Genomic DNA, 26,984 nt, shown 5'->3' with positions numbered 1-26,984 from the left:
TGAAACCATTACCGATCAATTTTAGAACAGTTTCATCATCCCCAAAAGAAACCCCACGTCCATAGCAGTCATTCTCCATTGCCCCCAACCCCCAGCCCTACAAAACCATTAATCTATTTTCTGTCTTGTGGATTTCCCTATTCTGAACACTTCATACAAATGGAATTATACAATATGTGGTCTCTGTGATGGCTTATTTCACTTAACATAATGTTTACAAGGTTCACCCATGTTGTGTCATGTATCAGTACTTCATTTTTTTTTTTCCGGATGAAAATATACCATTGTATGGCTATACCGCTGATGTCTATCTGTTACTCAGATGATGGACATTTGGGTTGCTTACACCCTTTAGCTATTATAAATATTGCCATTATGATCAATCCTATCCAAGTTTATGTGTGGACATATGTTTTCAATTGTTTGGGGCATATGCCTAGGAGTGCAATTACTGGGTCATAAGGTTTATGTTTAACAACTTGAGGTATGGCCATACTGTCTTTCACAGGGGTTGCACCATTTTACATTCCCACCAACAATGTAGGAGACCTCTAATTTCTCCACATACTCTCCAGCTTTTGTTATTGTCCGTCTTTTTATTATAGCCATCTTGTTGGGTGAGAAATGGCATCCCACTGTAGTTCTGATTTGCGTTTCCTTAGCGACTAAGCATCTTTTTGTGTACTTATTGGCCATTGGAATAGTGCCTTTATTTTATTTTTTAAAGATTTATTTATTTGAGAGAGAGAGTGCATGAAGGGAGGGAGGGACGGGGGAGAGAGAGGGGGGAAGCAGACTCCCTGCTGAGTGGGGAGCCCAATGCTGGGCTTGCTCTCAGGACCCTGAGATCATGACTTGAGCCAAAAGCAAGGGTCGGACGCTTAACCGTCTGAGCCACCCAGGCGCCCCTGAAATATTGACTTTAGAGAAATAACGATTCAGGTCTTTGCCCATATATTTTGTTTTAGCTTTTCTTTCTAGATTTATTTGTTTCCATATCAGGCATGATGGACATTGAATCACAAATAACAACCAAAACACCAAAAAGAGAGAGAGAGAAAGAAATCCACTAGAGATTACTTACATTACGGCTACATATCAAAATTTATATATTAGTAGACATACATTCCGTTCTTAGGTGCCAGGTTAGCCAACCTTTTTATTTTTAATTTTATAATTGAGATACAACATGAAGTTTAAAGTGTAGGATGTGTTGAATCGATACGTTTATATATTGAGAAATGATTACCACCCTGGGACTACCTTACACCTCCATCACCTCCCATTATTACTTACCTTTTTTTTTTTTTTGTGGTGAGAACTCTTAAGATCTACACTCTTAGCAAATTTCAAGTGTATAATGCAGTATTATTAACTATAATCACCATGCTGTACATTTTATGTTAAGTCTTTAACCCATTTCAACTTAATGGTTGTGAGTTGTGTAAGACAGGGATCCAATTACATTCTTCTGCATGTGGTTATCCAGTTTTCCCAACCCCATTTATTGAAGAATTATCCTTTCCCCATCGAATATTTTTGGTTCCCTTGCCAAATCTTTGTTGACCTTATAGGGGAGGGATTATTTCTGGATTCTTAATTCTGTTCCATTGGTCTATGTGTCCATTTTTATGCCACTGCCACTGTTTTGCTTTTAAAATGGCTTTGTAGTATAGTTTGAAATCAGGAAGTGTGACACGCCCAGTTTAGCTCTTCTTTCTCAGGATTGCTTTGGCTTGTCAGGGACTTTTGTGGCTCCCTACAAATTTTAGAATTGTTTGCGTTTTTCTATTTCTGTGGAAAAATGTTTTAGGAATTTTTATAAGGATTGTATTGAGTCTATAATTGGCTTTGGGTAGTATGGACTTTTTAACAGTATTCATTCTTCCGATCTGTGAATGTAGATACATTTCCATTAGTGCCTTCTTCAGTTTCTTTCATCAGAGTCTTGAAATTTTCATTGTACAGATCGTTCACTTCCTTGGTTAAATGTACTTCTGAGCAAAAAACAAATTAAATTTAAAAAGATTATTTCTAAGTATTTTTTTATTATGTTCAGTTAGCCAACATATAGTACATCATCAGTTTTTTTTTGAAGATTTTATTTATTTATTTGAGAGAGAGAATGAGAGAGAGAGAGAGAGAGAGAGAGAGCACATGAGAGGGGGAAGGGCCAGAGGGAGAAGCAGACTCCCCGCTGAGCAGGGAGCCCGATGAGGGACTTGATCCTGGGACTCCAGGATCATGACCTGAGCCAAAGGCAGTCGCTTCACCAACTGAGCCACCCAGGTGCCCCATCATTAGTTTTTGATGTAGTGTTCAGTGATTCATTAGTTGCATATAACACCCAGTGCTCATCACAACACATGGCCTCCTCAATACCCATCACTTGGTTACCCCATTCCCCCATTCCCCTCCCTTCTCTAACCCTCAGTTTGTTTCCCAGAGTCCAGAGTCTCTCATGGCTTGTCTCCCTCTCTGATTTCTTTCCATTCAGTTTTCCCTCCCTTCCACTATCGTCCTCCATGCTATTCCTTACGTTCCACATATGAGCGAAACCGTATGATAATTGTCTTTCTCTGCTTGACTTATTTCACTTAGCATAATCCCCTCCAGTTCCATCTATGTCAGTGCAAATCGTAGGTATTCATCCTTTCTGATGGCTGAGTAATATTCCATTGTATATATAAGATTGTATTATCTGCAAAGACAATTTCACTTCTTCTTTTCTGATTTAGATGCCATTTCTTTCTTTTTTCTTTCCTGATTGCTCTGGCTAGGACTTCCTGTACTATGTTATATAGAAATGGGGACAGTGGGCACTCTTGTCTTGTTCCTGATTTTAGAGGAAAAGATTTCAAACAGGGGAGGAGCAAGATGGCAGAGGAGTAGGAGACCTAAAATTTTTCTGGTCCCAGGAATTCACCTAGACAGTTATCAAACCATTCTGAACACCTACAAACTCAAAAGGAGAGCGGAGAAAAGAATAGCAGCAATTCTATGAACAGAAATGCGACCACTTTCTGGAAGGTAGGACATGCGAAGAAGTGAATCGGAGGTGATATTTGGGATGATAGACCATGGGGGGAGGGAGCCTCTGTCAGCAGCTACTGGCAAGTGAAAGGGCAGTGGAGCACAAAATCAGAACTTTTAGAAGTCTGCTCTGCTGAGGGATGTTGCTCCAGTGGCTAAGTGGGGGGTGGAATCCTCACCGGGACCATGTGGTGTCAAGACCCTCGGGGTCACAGAAAGCCTGGGGGTGCCTGAGTGTGGCAGAGGTCCCAGGTATCAGAACGGGGAAGCTGGCTGCAAAGACAGAGTCGAGGAGTGGGCTCTCAGCTGAGGGTTGCCATAAACTGTGATCCATGGCACAGTCAGGCCACTGCTCTTTGAGCAGAGACCCAACAAGTGGCAGATCCGGGGAGACTCCACTTCCTCCCCCAGAAGGAGGGGCACAGGAGTGCTCCACAGGAATCTGATGGGTTTGGAGGTTCCAAACGGGGTCGTGTGCCAGACGGAAACACTTGTTCACAGGCCAGGTGAGCATGGAGCCTGGCCAGAGACCGGGGAGACAGGAGTGATTGACTGCTTTCCTCTGAGGGCTCACTAAGGAGTGGGAACCTGAGCTCATGGCTCCTCCGGGGCCAGAGATTAGGAGGCCGCCATTTTCACTCTCGTCCTCCAAAGCTATACAGAAAACTTTCAGGGAACAAAAGCTACCGAGAGCAAGCCCGAGCTGATACCTTTTCCAGGCCCCTGGCAAGGGCGGTGCAATTCAGCCTCAGGCAAAGACATTTGAGAATCACTGCAACAGGCCCCTCCCCCAGAAGATCAGCAAGAACATCCAGCCAAGACCAAGTTTACCGATCAATGAGAACTGCAAAACTCCAGCGCTAGGGGAATACAGCACATAGAATTGATGGCTTTTTTCCCATGATTCTTTAGTCTTCAAAGTCAACTTTTTAAATGTTCCTTATTTTTTCTTTTCCTATTTTCTTTTTTTTGAATTTTTCTTATTTCATTTTTCAAGCAACGTCTTATCAATTCCCTTTTTAAAAATCTTTTTTAATTTTCATTTTCACAGTCATATTCTATCCTTCATTGTATTTAACCTTATTTTTTTGTATATATAAGTTTTTCTTTCTTTTTTAAATTTAATTTAATTTTATTATGTTATGTTGGTCACCATACAATACATCATTAGTTTTTGATGTAGTAATCCACCATTCATTGTTTTCGTGTAACACCCAGTGCTCCATGCAGTACATGCCCTGCTTAACACCCATCACCAAGTTAATCCATCCACCCACCCCCCTCCCCTCTAAAACCCTCAGTTTGTTTCTCGGAGTCCATAGTCTCTCATGGTTCTTCTCCCTCTCTGATTCCCCCCCCTTCATTTTTCCCTTCCTTCTCCTAATGTCCTCCATGCTATTCCTTATGTTCCACAAATAAGTGAAACCATATCATAATTGACTTTCTCTGCTTGACTTAGTTCACTTAGCACAATCTCCTCCTGTCCCATCCATGTTGATGTAAAAGTTGGGTATTCATCCTTTCTGATGGTTGAGTAATATTCCGTTGTGTATATGGACCACATCTTCTTTATCCATTTGTCTGTTGAAGGGCATCTCGGCTCTCTCCACTGTTTGGGGATTGCGGACATTGCTTCTATGAACATTGGGGTGCATATGGCCCTTCTTTGCACTACATCTGTGTCTTTGGGGTAAATACCCAGAAGTGCAATTCCTGGGTCATAGGGTAGCTCTATTTTTAATTTTTGAGGAACCTCCACACTGTTTTCCAAAGTGGCTGTACCAACTTGTATTCCCACCAACAGTGTAAGAGGGTTCCCCTTTCTCCACAACCTCTCCAACATTTGTTGTTTCTTGCCTTGTCAATTTTTTCCATTCTCACTGGTGTGAGGTGGTATCTCATTGAGGTTTTGATTTGGATTTCCCTGATGCCAAGCAATGTTGAGCACTTTTTCATGTGTCTGTTGGCCATTTGGATGTCTTCTTTGGAAAAATGTCTGTTCATGCCTTCTGCCCATTTCTTGATTGGATTCTTTGTTCTCTGGGTGTTGAGTTTGATAAGTTCTTTATAGATTTTGGATACTAGCCCTTTATCTGATATGTCATTTGCAAATATCTTCTCCCATTCTGTCGGTTGTCTTTTGGTTTTTTGACTGTTTCTTTTCAAAAGAAAAGCTTTTTATCTTGATGAAGCGCAATAGTTCATTTTTGCCCTTTCTTCCCTTGCCTTTGGCGATGTTTCTAGGAAGTAGTTGCTGCATCTGAGGTCGAAAAGTTTGCTGCCTGTGTTCTCCTCAAGGATTTTGACGAATTCCTGTCTCACATTTAGGTCTAAATTAGTTGCATTTCTACAAACCAACAACAAGACAGAAGAAAGAGAAATTAAGGAGTCGATCCCATTTACAATTGCACCCCAAACCATAAGACACTTAGGAATAATTCTAACCAAAGAGGCAAAGGATCTGTACTCAGAAAACTATAGAATACTCATGAAAGTAATTGAGGAAGACACAAAGAAATGGAAAAACGTTCGATGCTCATGGATTGCAAGAACAAATATTGTGAAAATGTCTATGCTACCTAGAGCAAGCTACACATTTAATGCAATCCCTTTCGAAATACCACCAACTTGTTTCAAAGAAATGGAACAAATAATCCAAAAATTTTTATGGAACCAGAAAAGACCCTGAATAGCCTGAGGAATGTTGAAAAAGAAAAGCAAAGCTGGTGGCATCGCAATTCCAGACTTGAAGCCCTATTACAAAGCTGTAATCATCAAGACAGTATAGTACTGGCACAAAAACAGACACATAGATCAGTGGAACAGAATAGAGAGCCCAGAAATGGACCCTCAACTCTATGGTCAACTAATCTTCGACAAAGCAGGAAAGAATGTCCAATGGAAAAAAGACAGTCTCTTCAACAAATGGTTTTGGGAATATTGGACAGCCACATGCAGAAGAATGAAACTGGACTATTTCCTTACACCACACACAAAAATAGACTCAAAATGGATGAAAGACCCAAATGGGAGACAGAAGTCCATCAAAATCCTAGAGGAGAACATAGGGAGCAACCTCTTCGACCTCAGCTGCACACAGCTACTTCTTCCTAGAAACATCGCCAAAGGCAAGGGAAGCAAGGGCAAAAATGAACTATTGGGACTTCATCAAGATTAAAAGCTTTTGTACAGCAAAGGAAACAGTCAACAAAACCAAAACGTAACTGACAGAATGGGAGAATATATTTGCAAATGAAAAGATTTCAAGCTTTCACCTTTGTGTATGAAGTTAGCTTTGGGCTTGTCATGTATGGCCTTTACCACTTTGAAGTATTTTCCTTCTACATTCAGTTTTTCTGAGAGATTTTTATAATGAAAAGATGTTGTATTTTGCCAAAAGCTTTTTTGTATGAGTTTTATTATTATTATTATTATTATTATGTTATGTTTATCACCATACATTGCATCATTAATTCTTGATGTAGTGTTCCATGATTCATTGTTTGTGTATAACACCCAGTGCTCTGTGCAGAACGTGCCCTCTTTAATACCTATCACAAGGCTAACCCTTCCCCCACCCCCCTCCCCTCCAGAACCCTCAGTTTGTTTCTCAGAGTCCATCGTCTCTCATGATTCATCTCTCCCTCTGATTTCCCCCCCCTTCATTCTTCCCTTCCTGCTCTCTTCTTCTTCTTCTTCTTCTTCTTCTTTTTAACATATAATGTATTATTTGTTTCAGAGATACAGGTCTGTGATTCAACAGTCTTACACAATTCACAGTGCTCACCATAGCACATACCCTCCCCAATGTCTATCAACCCCCACCCCATCCCTCCCACCCCCCACCACTCCAGCAACCCTCAGTTTGTTTCCTGAGATTAAGAATTCCTCATATCAGTGAGGTCATATGATACATGTCTTTCTCTGATTGACTTATTTTGCTCAGCATAGTACCCTCCAGTTCCATCCACGTCGTTGCAAATGGTAAGGTTTCATTCCTTTTGATGGCTGCATAATATTCCATTGTATATATGTACCACATCTTCTTTATCTGTTCATCTGTCGATGGACATCTTGGCTCTTTCCATAGTTTGGCTATTATGGACATTGCTGCTATAAACATCAGGGTGCACGTACCCCTTCGGATCCCTACATTTGTATCTTTGGGGTAAATACCCAGTAGTGCAATTGCTGGATTGTATGGTAGCTCTATTTTCAACTTTTTGAGGAACCTCCATACTGTTTTCCAGAGGGGTTGCACCAGCTTGCATTCCCACTAACAGCGTAGGAGGGTTCCCCTTTCTCCGCATCCCCGCCAACATCTGTCGTTTCCTGACTTGTTAATTTTAGCCATTCTGGCTGGTGTGAGGTGGTATCTCATTGAGGTTTTGATTTGGATTTCCCTGATACCGAGCGATGTTGAGCACTTTTTCATGTGTCTATTGGCCATTTGGATTTCTTCTTTGGAAAAATATCTGTTCATGTCTTCTGCCCATGTCTCGATTGGGTCACTTGTTCTTCGGGTGTTGAGTTTAATAAGTTTTTTACAGAGTTTTGTATGAGTTTTAGTTTCATTTTATTAATGGGGCGTACCCCATTTATTGATTTGTGTATGTTGAACCACACTTGCATTTCAGGGATAAATTTCGCCTGATTATGATGTATTATCCTTCTAGTATCTGGTTGAATTCAGTTTGCAGATATTTTCTTGAGAATTTTTGCATTTATATTCATCAGGGATATTGGACTGTAGTTTTCATTTCTTGCAGTGCTTCTGTCTGGCTTTGATACCAGGGTAATGCTGGATATGTGAGATGAGTTTGGCAGTGTTTCCTCTTCTTCAGTTATTTGGAAGACAGAAGAATTGGAGTGAATTCTTTAAATATTTGATATACTTTGCCAGTGAAACCATCTGATCTTGAGCTTTTCTTTGTTGGGAGGTTTTTCTTTTCTTAAAGATTTATTTATTTATTTATTTATTTATTTATTTATTTATTTATTTTAGAGAGAGTGTGTGGGAGTGGGGGGGTGCAGAGGAAGAGAACCTCGAGCAGACTACTACTGAGTGCAGAGCCTGATGAGATCATGACCCATGAGATCCCACGACCCATCGATCATTCGTTTTTCAAACGTGGGTGTTTATTGCTATAAAACTTCCCTCTTGGAACTACATTTCTTGAATCCCATACGTTTTGGTATGGTGTGTTTCCACTTTCCTTTCTTTCAATATATTTTTAAATATCCCTTTTGATTTCTTCTTTGGCCCGTTGGCTGTTCAGGAGCATGTTGTTTAATTTCCATTTATTTGTGAATTCTCTAGCCTTCCTCTGTCATTGATTTCTAATTTCATACTATTGTGGCTAGAAAAGATATATGCTTTGATCTGAATCCTAAATTTGCTAAGACTTGTCTTATGACCTGTTGTATGGTGTAGCATGTGAAATATTCTGTTTCCAGTTGAGAAGACTGTGTGTTCTGCTGCTCTTGTGTTGTAGGTTCTGTGTACATCCGTTAGGTCCATCTGGTCTAAAATATTGTTCAAGTCTATGGTTTCCATATTGTTTTTAGTTCTGGATGATATCTCCACTATTGAAAGTAGGATATTCAATGTCCCTACTATTATGTTGTTATCTATTTCTTCCTTCAGATCTGTTAGTATCTGAACGATCTGTCAGATCTGCTGGCTTAACATATTTAGGTGTTCCAATGTTGGGTGCATATATATTTACAATTGCTATATCTTCTTGGTGAATTAAACCATTGATCATTATATAATGGCCTTTTTTGTGTCTTGTTACAATTTTTGGCTTAATATGTATTTTGTCTTATATAAGTATAGTTACTCCTGTTCTATTTTGGATTCTACTTGCATGGAATAACTCTTTCTGACCCTTCCCTGTGAACCTATTTGTGCTCTTATAACTCAAGTGAGTCTCTTGTAGGTAGCATCTATTAAGTCTTATTTCGGTTTTTTTGTTTGTTTGTTTAGTTTTTAAATACATCCAGCCACTCTATATCCTATGTTTGGAGAATTTAATCCATTTGCATTTAGAGTAATTATTGATAGAGAATGATTTATAAATGTCATCTTATTAATTGTTTTCTGGTTGTTTTCTTCCTCTCTTGTTACCTTCCTTTGTGAACTGACGATGTTTTGTAGTGGCATGCTTTATTTCTTAGGTGGTTTTTTTTTTTTTTTACTTTTTGAAATTTCTTTAATCTGAGTATAGTTGACACATAATGTTACATTAATGGGCTGAAGACCCAAGCATGAGACCTAAAGTCATACAACTCTGGAAGAGAACATAGGCAGTAATTTCTTTGACTTCAGCCCTAACATTTTTCTAGATATGTCCCCTCAGGCAAGGGAAACAAACCAAAGCAAGAATAAATCATTGTGACTACATAAAAATAAAAAAACTTTTGCACAGAGAAGGAAGCCATCAAAAAAAAAAAAAGGCAACTTACTGAATGTAGTGATGTGCTTTGATTCCCTTCTCTTTATCTTTTGTGAATCTGCTGTAGGCTTTTCCTTCATGGTTACCATGAGACTTACATAAATCATCTTATAGATATAACATCTATTTTATGCTAACTTCAATTGCATACAAAATTCTACTTTTTCTTTTCTCCTTTTATGTTTTTGATGTCACTGTTTGCCTCTTTTTATATTGTGTATTCATTAACAAATTATTGTAGCTATAGTTATTTTAATAGTTTTGTCTTTTTAACATTTATACTAGGCTTAACTGGTTAACACATCACCCCATTACAGTATTAGAGTATTCTGGAACTTGACTATATACTTACCTTCACCACTCTTTCATACGTTTTCGTGTTACCAATTTGCATCCTTTCATTTCACCTTAAAGAACTCTTCTCCACATCTCTTGTAAGGTAGGTCATAGGTCTAGTGGTGATGGATTCCCTCAGCTTTTATGTGCCTGGGAAATCCTCATCTGTCCTTCCTTTCTGCAGAATAACTTTGGTGGATAGAGTATTCCTGGTTGGCAGGTTTTTTCTTTCATCACTTTGAATTATTATCTCACTCTCACCCGGCCTATAAAGTCTCGGTTGAGAAATCTTCGGATAGCCCTATGGTGTTCCCTTATGAGTTACCAGCTTGTTTTCTGTTGCTGCTTTTAAGGGTCTCTCTTTGTCTTTGATTTTTGGCAGATTTATTGTAATGTGTCTTGGAGAGAATCACTTCAAGTTCAATTTGTTTGTTGACCTGTGATCTTCCTGAACTTGGATATCCAAAACCTAACCAGATTTGGGAAATGCTCAGCCATTATATTTTAAATGACCATTCTGCCCCGTTCACCCCCTCTTCTCCTTCTGGAACTCCAATAATTCTCAAGCTGGTTCTTTTGGTGTTATCCTGTAGATCACGTAAGCTTTCTTCACACTTTCTCATTCTTTTCTCTTCTTTCTCCTTTGACTGGATAATTTCAAAGTTCTTGTCTTCTGTCTCACAGATTTTCTTTTACTTCATCCATTTATTGTTGATGCTCTCTATTGCAGTTTTCAGTTCATTCACTGTATCCTTCAGCCCCAGATTTTCTTTTGGTTCTTATTTGTGATTTCTATCTATTTGTTAAAAATTTCTTTTTGCTCAGGAATTGCTTTCCTGATTTCACTGAATTGTCTTTCTGTGTTTCCTTGTAGCTTATTGAGTTTCCCTAAAAGAGCTAGTTTGAATTATTTATTGGGTGTTTTGCCAGTCTCCATTTCTTTGTCAATTACTAGAAGATTATTGTCATCCTTCGGTGGTGTCATGTTTCCTTGATTTTTTTTTTCATATTCCTTGACTTTTTGCAATGCTGTCTTCACATATGATGTATCAATAACTTCCTCCAGTCTTTACTGTCTTTAGGAGTGAAATACCTGACATCTGCCCTGCTAATGATTGTGAAGCTTTCTCATATCTATTGATACACTTCTTCCACACTTCTTGCTCCTCCCTGTGGCAGAATTCTTAAGCTCCTATGCCTTCTCTTGGTCTTTCAACGCACCAGACCAGGTGCTGTTAGTCTCCCTTTGCATCCCACAAGGTGGCATTAAAGCTCAAGATTGTGCTCTCTCTCTGGCCCACAGTTTTGGACCAATTTTCTGTGTATATTCCCTAGCCATCTCCCAAAGGTCGCTCTCACTGCCAGCAGGAGCTTGCATGGGAAGGCTACCATAGGGTGCGTGCGTGCGTGTGTGTGTGTGTGTGTGTGTGTGTGTTGTATTAGTGCTAATAGAAACAGTGTTTCTTTAATGCCTTCTGGGAATCCTATCTACTATTCTCCCAGCCTCTTCTAGGTCCCCTCACTAGTCAATGAAGCATATGATTCTGTAGTCCTCTTCAATGCATCCAAACGTGTATTTTGTTTTATTTGTTTTGTTTGTGTTTTCTTTTTTCCTTGTCCCAATGGTGTGCTGTAACTTCTGCTCTGGAAACCTTGACTTCCACAAACGCTCTCTCCTCTGTGGGTGATATTCTAAAGCAGGCAAGGATGCTTGTGACATAGGGCCAAGGTCAAAGAAGGTTAAAAACAAATCTGAATTGCTTTTTTAGTTTTCTCTGAGAATGCATGACATAAGACTTACCTCCATAAATAAGACAACACTTACAACAAGTGAAACAGCTCAAAAGTAATTTGCCAAAATAATGCAGATTTTCTGCTCATGACTTAAAGACATAAATGATCTTGGAGATAAGATCATTGCATTTACAACCAGGGTTTCAACATTGACAACATTTCCATACAGTTTCTGCAGGTCATTTTCTGAATTCCACTCACTCTCATTGGCTTTTTTTTTTTTTTTTTTTTGGTCAGCTCTTGTGCCTATATCATACTCTGTCAACTACTGCAAGTTTAGAACACCTTTTGGCATATGGCAGTGCAAGCATACCTATGTTACAATCTCCCCAAAATGTTTTTGGCTATTTTATTATTCCACATGAACTTGAGAATCAAATATTACAAGTTCCCTCTAAAGACGTGCTTGGATTATCCACCTGTAATTGCATGAGGTGTAGAGATAGATACAGGGAGGATATAATGTATTTACACTACCAAAGCCTCTCTCATTTGGAAATTAATGTACATCTACTAATTTAAGGATTTCTTTTTGCATTCCTCATCTAAGGTTTAAGGGATTTTTTTTTTTAAATGTGGCTTTCACTGATATTTATGTAAGTCTTATGCTAGATGCTATTGCAAATGTGATCCCTTTTTAAAAATTGAGGTATAATTGACATATGATATTGTATTAGTTTTAGGTGCATGGCATAATGATTTGGTATAGGTCTATATTGTAAAATGATTACCGTGAGTTTAGTTAACATCCATCATGGAACATACTTACAAATTTATTTTTTCTTGTGATGAGACATTTTAAGATCTATTCTCTTAGCAACTTCAAATATAAGTTTAGGTATTGTTAACTATACTCACTATTCAGTATATTACATCCCCAGGACATATTTATTTTACAACTGGAAGCTTGTATGTTTTGAACACCTTCATCCATTTTGCCCATCCCCCAACCCTCCAGATATGTGGTATATGTGAGATATGTATATATCTCATATGTTCCTTTCTTTCATTTGTTTTATGGTTTTATTTTTTATCTTTTTTTAAGTTTTTATATCAATGCCAGTTAGTTAATATACAGAGTAACATTAGTTTCTGATGTACAACATAGTGATTCAACACTTCCATCCAACACCTGGTGCTCATCACAAGTGCACTCCTTAAACCCCATCATCTATATTTATTCCTCCCCCCACCTACAACCCCTCTGGTAACATCAGGTTTTTTTTGTTTTGTTTTGTTTTTTAGTTTCGAGCTTTTATTTAAATTCCAGTTAGGTAACACACAATGTAATATTAGTTTTGGGTGTAGAATTTAGTGATTCATCTCTTACATATGACACCCAATGGTCATCACAAGAAGTGCCCAACTTAATACCCTTCACCCATTTAACCCATTCCCCCCCACCTCCCCTTCAGGAACTCTGTTTGTTTTCTATAGTTAAGTGTCTTTTATTGTTTGCCTCTCTCTTTTTTCCCCCCTATGTTCATCTGATATTGTCTCTTAAATTCCACATATGGGGGAACTCATGGTATTTGTCTTTTTCTGATTGACTGTTTTTGCTTAGCATAATATGCTCTAGCTTCATCCACATCATTGCAAATGGCAAGACTTCATCCTTATTTTTTTTTAAAGATTTTATTTATTCATTTGAGAGAGAGAATGAGAGAGAGAGAGAGAGAGAGAGAGAGCACATGAGAGGGGGGAGGGTCAGAGGGAGAAGCAGACTCCCTGCTCAGTAGGCAGCCTGATGCGGGACTCGATCCTGGGACTCCAGGATCATGACCTAAGCCGAAGGCAGTCGCTTAACCAACTGAGCCACCCAGGCGCCCAAGACTTCATCCTTTTTTGATGGCTGCCTAATATTCCATTGTTTATATATACCACATCTTCTTTATCTATTATCAGTCAATGGACATTTGGGCTTTTTCCATAATTTGGCTATTGTTGATAATGCTGCTGTAAATATCAGGTTACATGTATCCCTTCAAATCAATATTTTTTTATACTTTTGGTGAATACCTACTAGTACAATTGCTAGATCATAGGGTAGTGCCATTTTTAACATTTTAAGGCAACTCCATACAGTTTTCCAGAATGGTTGCACCAGTTTGCCCCAGTTCCCACCAACAGTGTAACAGGGTTCCCCTTTCTCCACATCCTCACCAACATATGTTGTATTTGTCTTGTTAATTTTAGCCATTTTCTGACAGGTTTGAGGTGTTATCTCATTGTAGTTTGGATTTGCATTTCTCTGCTGATGAGTGATGTTGAACATCTTTTCATGTGTCTATTGGCCATCTGTATGTCCTCTTTGGAATAAATGTTTATTCCTGTCTTCAGCCCATTTTGTAACTGGATTATTTGGTTTTTCGGTGTTGAGTTGTGTAAGTCCTTCATAGATTTTTGTTATTATCCCATTATCAGATATGTCATTTGCAAATATCTTCTCCCATTCGGAAGGTTGCCTGTTAGTTTTGTTCATTATTTCCTTCTCTGTACGAAAGCTTTTTATCATGATGAAGTCTGATAGTTTATCTTTGCTTTTCTTTCCTTTGCCTCAGTTGACATATCTAGTAAGAAGTTGCTGTGGCTGATGTCAAAGAGCTTACTGACTGTTCTGCCCTGGGATTTTCATGGTTTCCTGTCTCACATGTAGGTCTTTCATCCATTTTGAATTTATTTTTGTGAATGGTGTAAGAAAGGGGTCCAGTTTCATTCTTCTGCCTGTCACTGTCCAGTTTTCCCAACATCATCTGTTGAAGAGACTGCCTTTTTTTCCATTGGATAGTCTTTCTTGCTTTGTCAAAGATTAGTTGACCATATACTTGTGGGTCCATTTCTGGGTTTTCTATTCTGTTCCACAGATCCATGTGTCTGTTTATTGGCCAGTACCATACTGACCTGATCAATACAGCTCAGTAATATAACTTGAAATCTGGAATTGCGGTGACCGCAGCTTTGCTTTTTCTCTTTCACGATTGCTCTGGCTGTTGGGGATCAGCTGTGCCTCCATCCAAATTTTTGGATGCTTTGTTCTAGCTCTGTGAAACACACTGGTGGTATTTTGGCAGGGATTGCCCTAAGTGTGTAGATTGCTTTGGGTAGTATAGACATTTTAACAATATATGTTCTTCCAATCCACGAGCATGGAATGTTTTTCCATTTCTTTGTGGCATCTTCAATTTCTTTTATCAGTGTTATAGTTTTCAGAGTACAGATTTTTACCACTTTTGGTAGGTTTATTCCTGGGTATCATGGGTTTCGGTGCAGTTGTAAAGGGGATTGATTTCTTGAGTTGTCCTTCTGCTGCTTCATTATCGGTGTATAGAAAAGCAACAGATTTCTGTACATTGATTTTGTATCCTGTGACTTTACTGAATCCATGTATCAGTGGCTAGCAATTTTTTGGTGGAGTCTTATCGGTTTTCTACATAGAATATTATGTCACCTGCAAAGAGTGGAAGTTTGACTACTTCTTTGTCAATCTGGATGCCTTTATTTCTTTTTGTTGTCTGATGCTGAGACTAGGACTTCTAGTTCTATGTTAAATGACAGTGGTGAGAGCGGACATCCCCGTTTTGCTCCTGACCATGGAGGAAAACTCAGATTTTCCCCATTGAGGATGTTATTAGGTGTGGGTGTTTCATTTATGACCCTTACGATATTGAGTTATGTTCCCTCTATCCCTACTTTGTTCAGGGTTTTATCAAAAATGGATGCTGTACTTTGCCAAATGTTTTTTCTGCATCTACTGGGAGGAGCATATGGTTCTTCTTCTTTCTTGTATTAATGTGGTGTATCACGTCGTTTGATTTGTGAATATTAAACCACCCTTGCAACCCTGGAGTAAATCCCACTTGATCGTGGCGAATGGTTCTTTTAATGTACTGTCGGACTTGATTTGCTAGTATTTTGTTGAGCATTTTTGCATCCATGTTCATCAGGGATATTGCCCTGTAGTTCTCTTTTTTACTGGACTTTGGTTTTGAAATTGGTAATGCTGGCTTCATAGGATGAGTTTGGAAGTTTTTCTTCCATTTCTATTTTTTTTGGAATAGCTTAGTAAGAATAGGTATTAACTCTTCCTTAAATGTTTGGTAGAAATGTTTTGGTAGAATTCCCCTGTGAGGCCGCTTTTGCTACATCCCAAAAGTTTTGGACCATCGTGTTTTCTTTTTCATTAGTTTCCATGTTTTTTTTTTTTTATTTCTTCTTTAAATTTCTGGTTGATCAATTCATTCTTTAGTCATTTGTTCTTTAATCTCCACATATTTGTGGTCATTCCAAATTTTTTCTTGCGGTTGGTTTCAAGTTTCATAGCATTGTGGTCAGAAAAGATGGATGGCATGATCTCAATTGTTTTTACTCGTTGAAGCCTGATTTGTGACCTAGTATGTGATCTATCCTAGAGAATGTTCCATGTACACTCAAAAAGAATGTGTATTCTGCTGCCTTGGGATGAAATGCACTGAATATATCTGTTATTATATGTATGCCTTCATATAATTATATGTATGCTGCATGCATGCATATGTTAGAATATAATCTGTTGATTTTCTTCTTAAATCATCTGTCCATTGATGTGAATGTACCCTACTATTGCATTATTATCAATAAGTTCCCTTATGTTTGTTATTAATTATTTTATATATTTGGTTGCTCCTAAGTTCAGGGCATAATTATTTAGAATTGTTAGATATTCTTGTTGGATAGACCCCTTTATTATGATATACTGCCCTTCTTCATGTCTTATTACAGTCTTTGGTTTAAAATCTAGTTTATCTGATACAAGTATGGTTACCCTGGCTTTCTTTTGATGTCCATTTGCATGGTAAATGTTTCTCCATCCCCTCACTTTCAAACTGCAGGTCCAAAATGTCTCTGAAAAAAAATTAAAATTAAAAAAAAATAAATGAAATGAGTCTCTTGTAGGCAGCATATAGATGGGTCTTATTTTTGTTTTTTTTTTATGCATTCTGACACCGTATGTCTTTTGATTGGAACTTTTAGTCCATTTACATTCAGAATAATTATTGATACATATGAATTTAGTGCTACTTTATTCCTTGTTTTGTCCTTGTTTCTGGAGATTTTCTCCATTCCTTTCTAGTCTTTGTCACTTTTGGTCTTTATTTCCCACTGAAAGAGTCCCCTTTTATATTTCTGGCAGGGCTGGTTTAGGGGTCACGAACTCTGTTAGTTTTTGTTTGTCTGGGAAATGCTTCACCTCTGTTTCTTTTCTGAATGATAGCCTTGCTGGATAGAATATTCTGGGCTACAGATTTTTCCCATTCAGCACATTGAGTATATCATGCCACTCTCTTCCAGGCTGCCAAGTTTCTGTGAATAGTTCTGCTGCTAACCTTATTTGTCTTCCCTATTAAGTTAGGGACCTCTTTTGTCTTGCCACTTTTAGTATTTTTTCTTTACTTATATATTTTGCCAATTTAACTACAGTATGTCTTGCTGTTGGCCTGCTTTTATTGATTTTGATGGGATTTCTCTGTGCCTCCAGGACTTGGAAGTCTGTTTATTTCCGCAGATTAGGGAAGTTTTCAGCTGTAATTTGCTCAAATAAATCTTCTGCTCCCTTTTCTTTCTGTTGTTCTTGGACTCCTAAGATATGAATGTTATTACGTTCCATGGAGTCACTGAGCTGCTTAAGTGTACTTTCACTGTTCAATATTTTTCTTTCCTTCTTTTGATCAGCTTCATTATTTTCCATAATTCTATCTTCTATATCACTTATTCATTCCTTTGCTTCTTCCATTCTTGTGAAACCCAGTCATTTTTGAATCTCAGTTAGTGCATTTTCCATTTTGGCCTGACTGGTTTTATGTTCTTTTATCTCTGTTGTAATGGTATCCCTGGTGTTTTCTATGCTTTCCTCAAGCCCAGCTAGTATCCTTATGATTGTTGCTTTAAATTCTTGATCAGGCATATTACTTATATCTGTTTCAATTAAATCTCTGGCTATAACCTTTTTTTGGAATGACTTCTTCTGTCTTGGCATTGTCTCTAGGTCTCTGTCTTCTCTGTGTTAGGAAAGCCTGTTATGTTTCCTTCTTCTGAGAGTAATGGCTTTATGAAGAAGATGTCATAAAATGTCCAGGACTTGTGCTTCAGGAAGTGTCTCTGGTACATGCTGCATGCACTCTGCTGTTGTATGGCTACTCTATGCCTCAGGGCAATCTTCTGCAGAGTTTCTCCTTGCCTGCAGTGGGGAGCTTTGGACCTTGGCCAGAGTGTGGAGAGTTTTAGCTAGGTGTGCTCTGGCCTGCTTGTTAAAAGAGACCTGGTGCCATTTTCACCACAGCTGAAGCAGAACTCTATGGTCATTAGATGGGGTGGGTGTGGGGGTTTGTGCTGATCTTCTGGGGTAGGGGCCTGCTACACTGGTTCTCAGGCACACTGCCTGAGAGAAACAGGACCAGCAGATCACTGTGTAATCTGTGTAAACAGATTAAGCAGCCAGTGTTGGCACTGTGCTGTTTACTGAACTTAGTTTATGCTGAGGGGCACAGGATTAAAATGGCACCAGCCAGCTCTTTTGTCCCTGGAGAGGGAGTTTGTGCCTGCTGCTGTCAGAGAAGCCCTCCTCAAAGAGCAAACAATTTCTCCCACTGCATCCTAGCTATTTTTCTGATTGGTATTCTCATACTCTCTGTGTCCAGATTGCTTGCCTGGAGCTATGCAATGCACTTTGGGGCTCTATCCCAGCCAGGCCAGCTGAGTTTTAAAACTCCAAACTTTAGGGAGCTGGTGTGGTGGGGATTTCTGCTTGTCCTGCTGGGGAGGGTCTCGCCACACTGGGATTGATGCAGGTTTGAACCAGAAGGGTAGTCGTACCAGAGTGCCGGAGTGTGGGGTTTGGAGCAAACACCCCAAAGAGCCGGTGTTCAAGTTAACCACCCTCAGCAGGTATCTCTATGCCTATGCTGAGAGGCAGAGAAGGGAAATGGCACCCACCAGCTCTTTTAACCTTAAATGTTTGGTAGTAGAGGCAATGCCATCTCTCTCAAATGTGCTCCAAGAAGGGGGAACCGTCTCCCCCAGTGCATCTCTGCCGATCCTCGGATGGAGCTGTCTGCCCCTGGGTTACCTGCCTGCCTTCTCTACAGGAGAACTGTAGTGCCCTCAGGCATGCTGCAGACTTGTAAAACTCTAGTCTTTGAGCCCCACTAGCTGTAAACATTTACAAAAATCAGCCTGTTTTGTTTTCCCAGTCAATGGCTTTGGGGAAGTGTTTTCCTTGTGTGATCCCCTGTGTGCTCCTGTCTCTCTCTCTCTCGCCTCTCTCCAACGAGGGTGCCCTCCCCTCTGCAGCACCTATGACCCCTTTCTCCCCCAAAGCGCATCTCCACACCTCCTACCTTCCACTTTGTGGCCTCCTTCCTCCCTCTAGTTGTGCAGTTTGTTCTGTCAGTCCCCAGATCGATGTCTTGCCTATTCAGAATGATTCGATATTTATCTAGCTGTGTTTGAGGGACAAGGCAAGCCTAGGGTCTTCTTTTTTTTTTAAGATTTTATTTTATTTATTTGAGAGACAGAGAGAATGAGAGAGAAAGCACATGAGATGGGGGGAGGGTCAGAGGGAGAAGCAGACTCCCTGCTGAGCAGGGAGCCCGATGCGGGACTAGATCCAGGGACTCCAGGATCATGACCTGAGCCGAAGGCAGTCGCTTAACCAACTGAGCCACCCAGGCGCCCAAGCCTAGGGTCTTCTTATTACTCTGCCATCTTTCTCAGATTTTCTTCATCCATTCATCTGTTGATGGACACTTGGATTGTTTCCAAGTTTTTGCCATTGTAAGTAATGGCTGAATTGAACATGGGGTGACAACATCTTTTTGAGACCGTGATTTTGTTTTCTTTAGATAAATACTCAGAAATGGAATTGTTGGATCAGATGGGAGGTTTATTTTTGATTTTTGGAACATCACCCATACTGTTTCACGAAGGAGAGGCATCAGTTTGCATTCTCACCAATAATGTATGATGATTCTCTTTTCTCCAAATCTTCAAGAGCACTTGTTCTTGTCATTTGATAATAGCCTTTCTGACAGGCATGATGTCATATCTCGTGGTTTGGGTCTCCAATTCTTGGATGATTAATACTGTTGAGCACTTTTTCATGCACCTGTTGGCTATTTGTCTGTCTTCTGTGGATAGATATCTATTCAGTTTTTCTGCCCATTTTTTATTCAGATTTTTTTCCTATTGCATTGCATGAATTCATTATATATTTTGGATATTAACCCATTTTTAAATATATGATTTGGAAATATTTTCTTTCATTAGTCAGTTGCCTTTTCATTTTGATGATAGTTTCCTTTCCAGCACAGAGGATTTTATGTTGATGTAGTCCCATTTTTTTTTAGTTTACCATCTTTTGCTTGTGGTTTTGGTGTCAAATCTAAGAAAACCTTTTTGAAGAACAATGTCAGGTAGCTTACCCATTATGTTTTCTTCTAGGAGTTTTATTGTTTCTGGACTTCTGTTCAAATGTTTAATCCATTTTAAGTTGAGTTTATGTATGATGTAAAATAGCAGTTCCTCCTTCTTCTCCTTCTTCTTCATGTATGGGGCTGCTCAGTGTTCTCCACACCATTCATTGAAGAGACTGTCCTTGTCCCATTGTACAGTCTTGGCACCTTTGTCTTAAATTTATAGTCTATATATGCATGGGATTATTTCTGAGCTCTCTATTCTGTTCTGTTGTTGTATATGTCTATTTTTATGCCAATATTATACTGTTTTGACTACTGTAGGCTTTATATAGTTTATGTAGTAGTTATATAGTTTCACATCAGGAAGTATAATGCTTCCAACTTTGTTTTTCTTTCTCTAGATTACTTTGGCTATTGAGGACATTTTGTGATTCCACACAGATTTTAGGATTGCTTTTTCTATTTCTATGCAAAAGCCATTGGAATTTTGACACAGATGGAATGAATCTGTAGGTTCCTTTGGGTAGTATGGACATTTTAACAGTGTTAATTCTTCTGATCCATGAAGATAGAATATCTTTCCCTTTATTTGTGTCTTCTTCAATTTCTTTTATCAGTGTCTTATAGTTTTCTATGTGTTTGCCTTTTAATTTGTTGGATAAATTTATTCCTAGGTATTTTTGATGCAGTCATATTTTGGATTGTTTCCTTAATTTCTCCTTCTGATAATTTGTTTTAGTGTATAGAAGTGCAACCGATTTTTGTACATTCATTCTGTATCCTGCAATTTTACTAAATTCGCTCATTTTAACAGTTTTTTTGTTGAGTCTCTAGAGTTTACGAATTAAAAGGCAAACACATAGAAAACTATAAGACACTGATGAAAGAAACTGAAGAAGACACAAATAAAGGGAAAGATATTCTATCTTCATGGATCAGAAGAATTAACACTGTTAAAATGTCCATACTACCCAAAGGAACCTACAGATTCATTCCATCTGTGTCATTTTATCATTTGTATCCACTCTTATATTTATATCCACTCTTAATTCTATGAACTTTGGCTTTTGTTTGTTTTTCTTTTCATAGTTTCTTGATGTTTCATGTTAGGTTGTTTAATTTGGGATCTTATTTTCTTTTTTTTTTTCTTTTTCTTTTCTCTTTTTTTATTATTTATATTTTTAATTTAAATTCAATTAGCCAATGTATAGTACATCATTAGTTTTTGATATAATGTTCAATGATTCATTAGTTGCATATAACACCCAGTTCTCATCACATCATGTGCCCTACTTGATGTCCATCACCCAGTACCCCATCCACCCACCCACCTCCCCTTCTGCAACCTTCAGTTTCTTTCCCAGATGTAAGAGTCTTATATGGTTTGTCTCCCTTGCTGATTTCTTCCCTTTCAATTTTCCCTCCCTTCCCCTATTGTCCTCTGCATTATTCCTTATGTTCCATATATGAGTGAAACCATGTGATAATTGTCTTTCTCTGATTGACTTATTTCACTTAGCATCTTAATTGTTATAAAGTTCCCTCTTAGACACACCTTTGCTGAATCCCATCATTCTGGGTATGCTGTATTTCCATTTTCATTTGTCTCAAGATATTTTTTGATTTCTCTTTTGAGATCTTCTTTGACCTATTGATTGTTTACCAGCATGTGGCTTAGTCTTCACATATTTGTGAATTTTCCAGTTTTCATCCTGTAACTGTTTTCTAGTTTTATATCACTGTATCCAAAAAAGATGCTTGATATGATTTTAATCTTTTAAAATGTCTTAAGATATACTGTGGTCTAATATATGATGTGCCCTATGGATGTTCCATATGTGCTTGATAAGAATGTTTATTGTGCTGCTATTGGTTGGAATGTTCTGTAAATGTCTGTTAAGTCCATTTGGTCTAATGTATAACTTAAGTCCAATGTTCTGTAATTGATTTTCTGTCTGATCTATCCACTGTTGAAAGTGGAGTATTAAAATCCCTACAATTATTGTATGGGCTTCTATTTCTCTTGTTAAGGCTGTTAATATTTGTTTTATATATTTAGGTATTCACTTTTTATGTGCACAAATATTTACACATATGACTTCTTGTTAGATTGATGCATTTATCATTATATGTTACCTTTTCTTTGGTTTCTTGTTAAAGTCTTTGGTTTACAATCTATTTTCTAGGATATAAGTAGAGTTATCCCTGCTTTCTTTTGTTTTCCATTTTCTTGGAATATTATTCCTTCTCTTTAGTGTGTGTATGTCCTTAAAGCTGAAGTGATTTTTTAATAAGAAGCATATATTTGGTTCATGTCTTTTTTTTTTTTTAATTCATTCAGCCACTCTGGCTTTAGATTAGAGAATCTAGTCTGGTGATATATAAAGTAATTTTTGACAGGTATGGACTTACTGTTGATATTTTGTTCATCGTTTTTTGGCTGTTTTGTAACTCTTTTGTTCTTTTTTTCTTCTCTTGGTCTCTTCTTTTTTGACTTGATTTTTTTCTGTAGTGGTATGCTTTGATTCTTTTCTCTTTATCTTTTGTGTATCTACTATAGGATTATGCTTTGTGCTTACCATGGGGATTATATCAAACATGCTATATTTATAATAGTCAATTTTAGGCTGATAGCAACTTAACTTTGAATGCACCTTAGAGCTTTATATTTCTATTCTCACCTTCCCAAGACAGTTTATGTTTTTTTATGGCATAATTCACATCTTTTTACTGGAATCGATTTTAATTTCCTTTTCATATTATTCTTTATTAATATGCAGAAATGAAACTAATTTTGTGTTGATTTTGTATTCTGCAAATTCGGTGAATTTATTAGTACCAAAGGATTTTTTGTAGATTCTTTAGTTTTTCCTACATATATGTTCATGTCATGTGTGACAGAGTTAATGTTATACCTACTTTTCCAAATGAATGCCCTTTATTTCTTTTTCTTGCCTAATTGTTCTGGCTAGGTCTTCCAAAACTGTGTTGAATAGAAATGGTGAAAAAAACCATTCTTGTCTTAGTCCTAATCTTGGAGAAAAATGTTTTACAATTATGTAAGCTGTTATTCACGAGCTTTTCTTACATTTTTTTATCACATTGAAGTAGTTTTTCTCTAGTTTCTTTCTGACTTGTTGAGTGTTTTCATCATAAAAAAGCATTGAATTATTTTTCTTCCAAATTTTTATTTATAATTCTAGTTACTTAACATATAGTGTAATATTGGTTTCAGGAGTAGAATTTAGTGATTCATCACTTACATATAACATGCAGTGCTCACCATAACAAGTGCCCTCCTTAATACCCATCACTCATTTAACCCACCCCCTCATCCACCTCCCTCCATCAACCCTCAGTTTGTTCTCTATTGTTAAGAGTCTCTTATGGTTTGCTTTCTTCTCTCTCTCTTTTTTTTTTACCCTTCCTATATGTTCCTCTGGTTTGTTTCTTAAATTCCACATATGAGTGAAATCATATAGTAATTACATTTCTCTTACTGACTTATTCCGCTTAGCATAATACGATCTAGGTCCATCCACATCATTGCAAATGGCCAGATTTCATTCTTTTCGATGGCTGAGTAATATTCCATCGTATGTATATATACTACATCTTCTTTATATATTCATCAGCTGATGGACACTTGGGCTCTTTCCAGAATTTGGCTACAGAATGGGAGAAGATACTGCAAAGACATATCTGATAAAGGGTTAGTATGCAAAATCTATAAAAAACGTATCAAACTCAATACCCAAAAAACAAATAATACAGTTAAGAAATGGGCAGAAGACATGAATAGACATTTTCCCACAGAAGACATATAGATGGCCAACAGATACATGAAAAGATGCTCAACGTCACTCATCATCAGGGAAATACAAGTCAAAACCACAATGAGGGAGCGCCTGGGTGGCTCAGGAGGATAACCATCTGACTTTGGCTCAGATCATGATCTCAGGGTCCTGGAATCCAGCCCCATGTTGGGGTAAGCACTCAGTGGGGAGTCTGCTTGATTTTCTCTCTCCCTCTCCCGCTTTGCTCTCTCTCTTCCTCTCTCTCTCAAATAAATAAATAAATCTTTAAAAAGGAAATCCATGAAGAGATACCACCTCACACCTGTCAGAATGACTAAAATCAACCACACAGGAAACAACAAGTGTTGACAAGGATGTGGAGAAAGGAGAACTCTCTTACACTGTTGGTGGGAATGCAAACTGGTGCAGCTACTCTGGAGAACAGTATGGAGGTTCCTCTAAAAGTAAAAAATAGAACTACCCTATGATCCAGCAATTATACTACTAGGTATTTACCCAAAGGATGTAAAAATACAGATTCAAAGGGGTACATGCAATCGGTTGTTTACAGTAGCACTATCAACAAGAGTGTTGAATTTTATAAAATATTTTCTCTGCATCAATTTAGATCATCATTTACCCCCTTCCTTCTGTGTATTTGGTGTGCTATATTGATTTTATTCTGTTGAACAAACCTTGCATTCCAAGAATTAATCCCATTTGGTCATTGCATATCATCATTTAATTTGCTATTAAATTCTGTTGGAATTATTTTGTTGAATATTTTTGAACAAAGTTCAAGAGTGATAATGGTCTGTACTTTTCTCATAGTGTCTTTTTCTGATTTGGGTATTACAGTAATGCTGGAATCATAATATTTTGGAAGAATGTCAGAAGGATTCATATTAATTTCACTTTAGATGTTTGTTACTATTCACCTTTGAAGCCATTTGTTCCTCCGGGGTTTTTTAGTTGGGAAGTTTTTGATTACTGATTTGAACTTTCTACTCAATATTGCTCTAAGTTTTTTTATTTATGATTTATTTGCAGTATGTTGTGCATTTCTGGGAATGTAACCATTTCTCCCAGGTTATCTAATTTGTTGGCATACCAATTTTCATAATATTGTAATTATTTTTATTTCTATTATATTATTGTAATATCTATTCTTTTATTACTGGTTTTGGTTATTGGGACTTCTCTTTCTTTTTCTTAAAGAAGAAAAGCCAACTTAGTTAAATGATTGCCAGTTGTCTTGATCTTTTTGAAAAACAAACTTCATTTTGTTGATTTTTACCATTGCTTTTTTATTTTCCATATTTATATCTGCTCTAATCTTTACTAATTCTGACCTCCTTGTATTTTGGCTTAGTTTGTTCTGTTTTTCTAGTATTTCAGTGTGTTAAGTTAGACTGTTGATTTAAGATCTTCCTTTTCTTAATGTGTCTGAAGATATAAAGACAAAATTATATAAAATAGGTATTATATTACATGCATTGTGCTGAAATCAAACAAAACACACAGGCAAAACTCATCAATCTCTAATTTTTTTTAAGAATTTCTTTCTTTGAGTGAGAGAAAGTGAGAGAAATCACAGAAGGAGAGGGAGAAGCAGACTTGCTGATGACTGAGAGGAGAGCAGGATGTGGGACTCGATCCCAGGACCCTGAGATCATGACCTGAGCCAAAGGCAGACGCTTAACTGACTGAACCACCCAGGTGCCCCTCTAGTTATTTTTCCTACATTTCGTTATTCCATATATTCTTGAAGTTATGTATATTGATTATATTTGCATGGTGTAAATACATCTCTTCCCAACTCTACATTAATTGACATCAGTAACTTGAAATTGGCAAATGCCACACAGGGCATTTCCCCCAAACCACCCCCTTCCCCAGAAAGACTGTTGTTAAACACCTACACACATATCACCAGTTGAATATGATACACTCAGCAGATTCTCTCACGTGCTGGATATCCTCAGACCCAACCAATGCTGTTATAAAAATGAGAGTCAAGGCCTATCTTACACTATTCTACAAAGTGAGGTTTTGAATCTGTGAACTGGAGTAGTACATGACAAAAAAGTTTGGATATTTAACATTTATGACAAAGTTATACGATGCCCATTATATGCCACCCTGAAGAGACTTTTTCAAAAAGTATAGAACAGTGTGCGTACATGCATGCACTTGCAGGCATGCATTTGTGTGGGGAGGTGGGGACTGATGCATCAATATCAGGTCTAAAAGGTTCTGCTTAAGAGGGCAGGTGGGACTTAGAAAAATGAAAGGGTCCAGGACAAAGGGGCTCACTCCTTCTCCCAGTGTCCATCACTTCATCTCTCTTTTCCTCCCTCTTCTCATGCCACATCCTTTAAATGTACTTTCTCTTTTACCAACTCAGCTGCGGGACTGTGGCGCACCTAGGACACAGTTGCAGAGCAGGGTTTTAGTCTTTTTCCAGGCAACACGGCTTCCTCCCTCCGTGAGTATGTGGGCTTGTTTATCTAATATCTGGGAGAGGAGGAGTTTTGGGATCACTGATTTAAGTAGAGAATGAGGGAAGGGAGGGAAGCATGAGATGGACGTCAGTCTTGCCCTATGGGCCGAGTGATTCGCATGGTTATCCGGCATAAGCCAAGGATGATAAGAAGCTTGACTTCTTAAGACCTGAAACAAGAAAGCGTAAGTTGTCATCAGATGTCATCACCATCAATCTTCTTGGGTACGAATGAGGGAGGCAAGGCAGGAAGGAGAAAACATGATGGGAAACAGGCAGGGCATAGCCAGTTGAGCTTTCTTGTCTTCGGGGCGGGGTCTCCAGTTCTTCCTTTGTTTGGAACATCAGCAGAGGACGGAGAAACAAGGGCTGGAAAGATCTGATCCACGACTACATATTGCTACCTTGAATACAAAACAGAGAGACTGTTTTTGAAATACTCTTCTGACTGGATGTCTGCCGTTTCAAGATTGGAACCTTTCACTCAACGGTTGAGATAGAGACAGAGATAGATCATTTTTTAGAAGGTAAATTATTAGCTAATTTAGGGCCTGGCAGAGAAGGGAGTCTTCCCGCATCCATCGCTGGCCAAAAATTTCCCCTAAAACACTTG

This window comes from Zalophus californianus, chromosome X (genome assembly GCF_009762305.2).
Source record: "Zalophus californianus isolate mZalCal1 chromosome X, mZalCal1.pri.v2, whole genome shotgun sequence".
Classification (NCBI taxonomy): Eukaryota; Metazoa; Chordata; class Mammalia; order Carnivora; family Otariidae; genus Zalophus; species Zalophus californianus.
The sequence above is the reverse complement of the archived record's forward strand: the minus strand, read 5'-3'. Positions refer to the sequence as shown.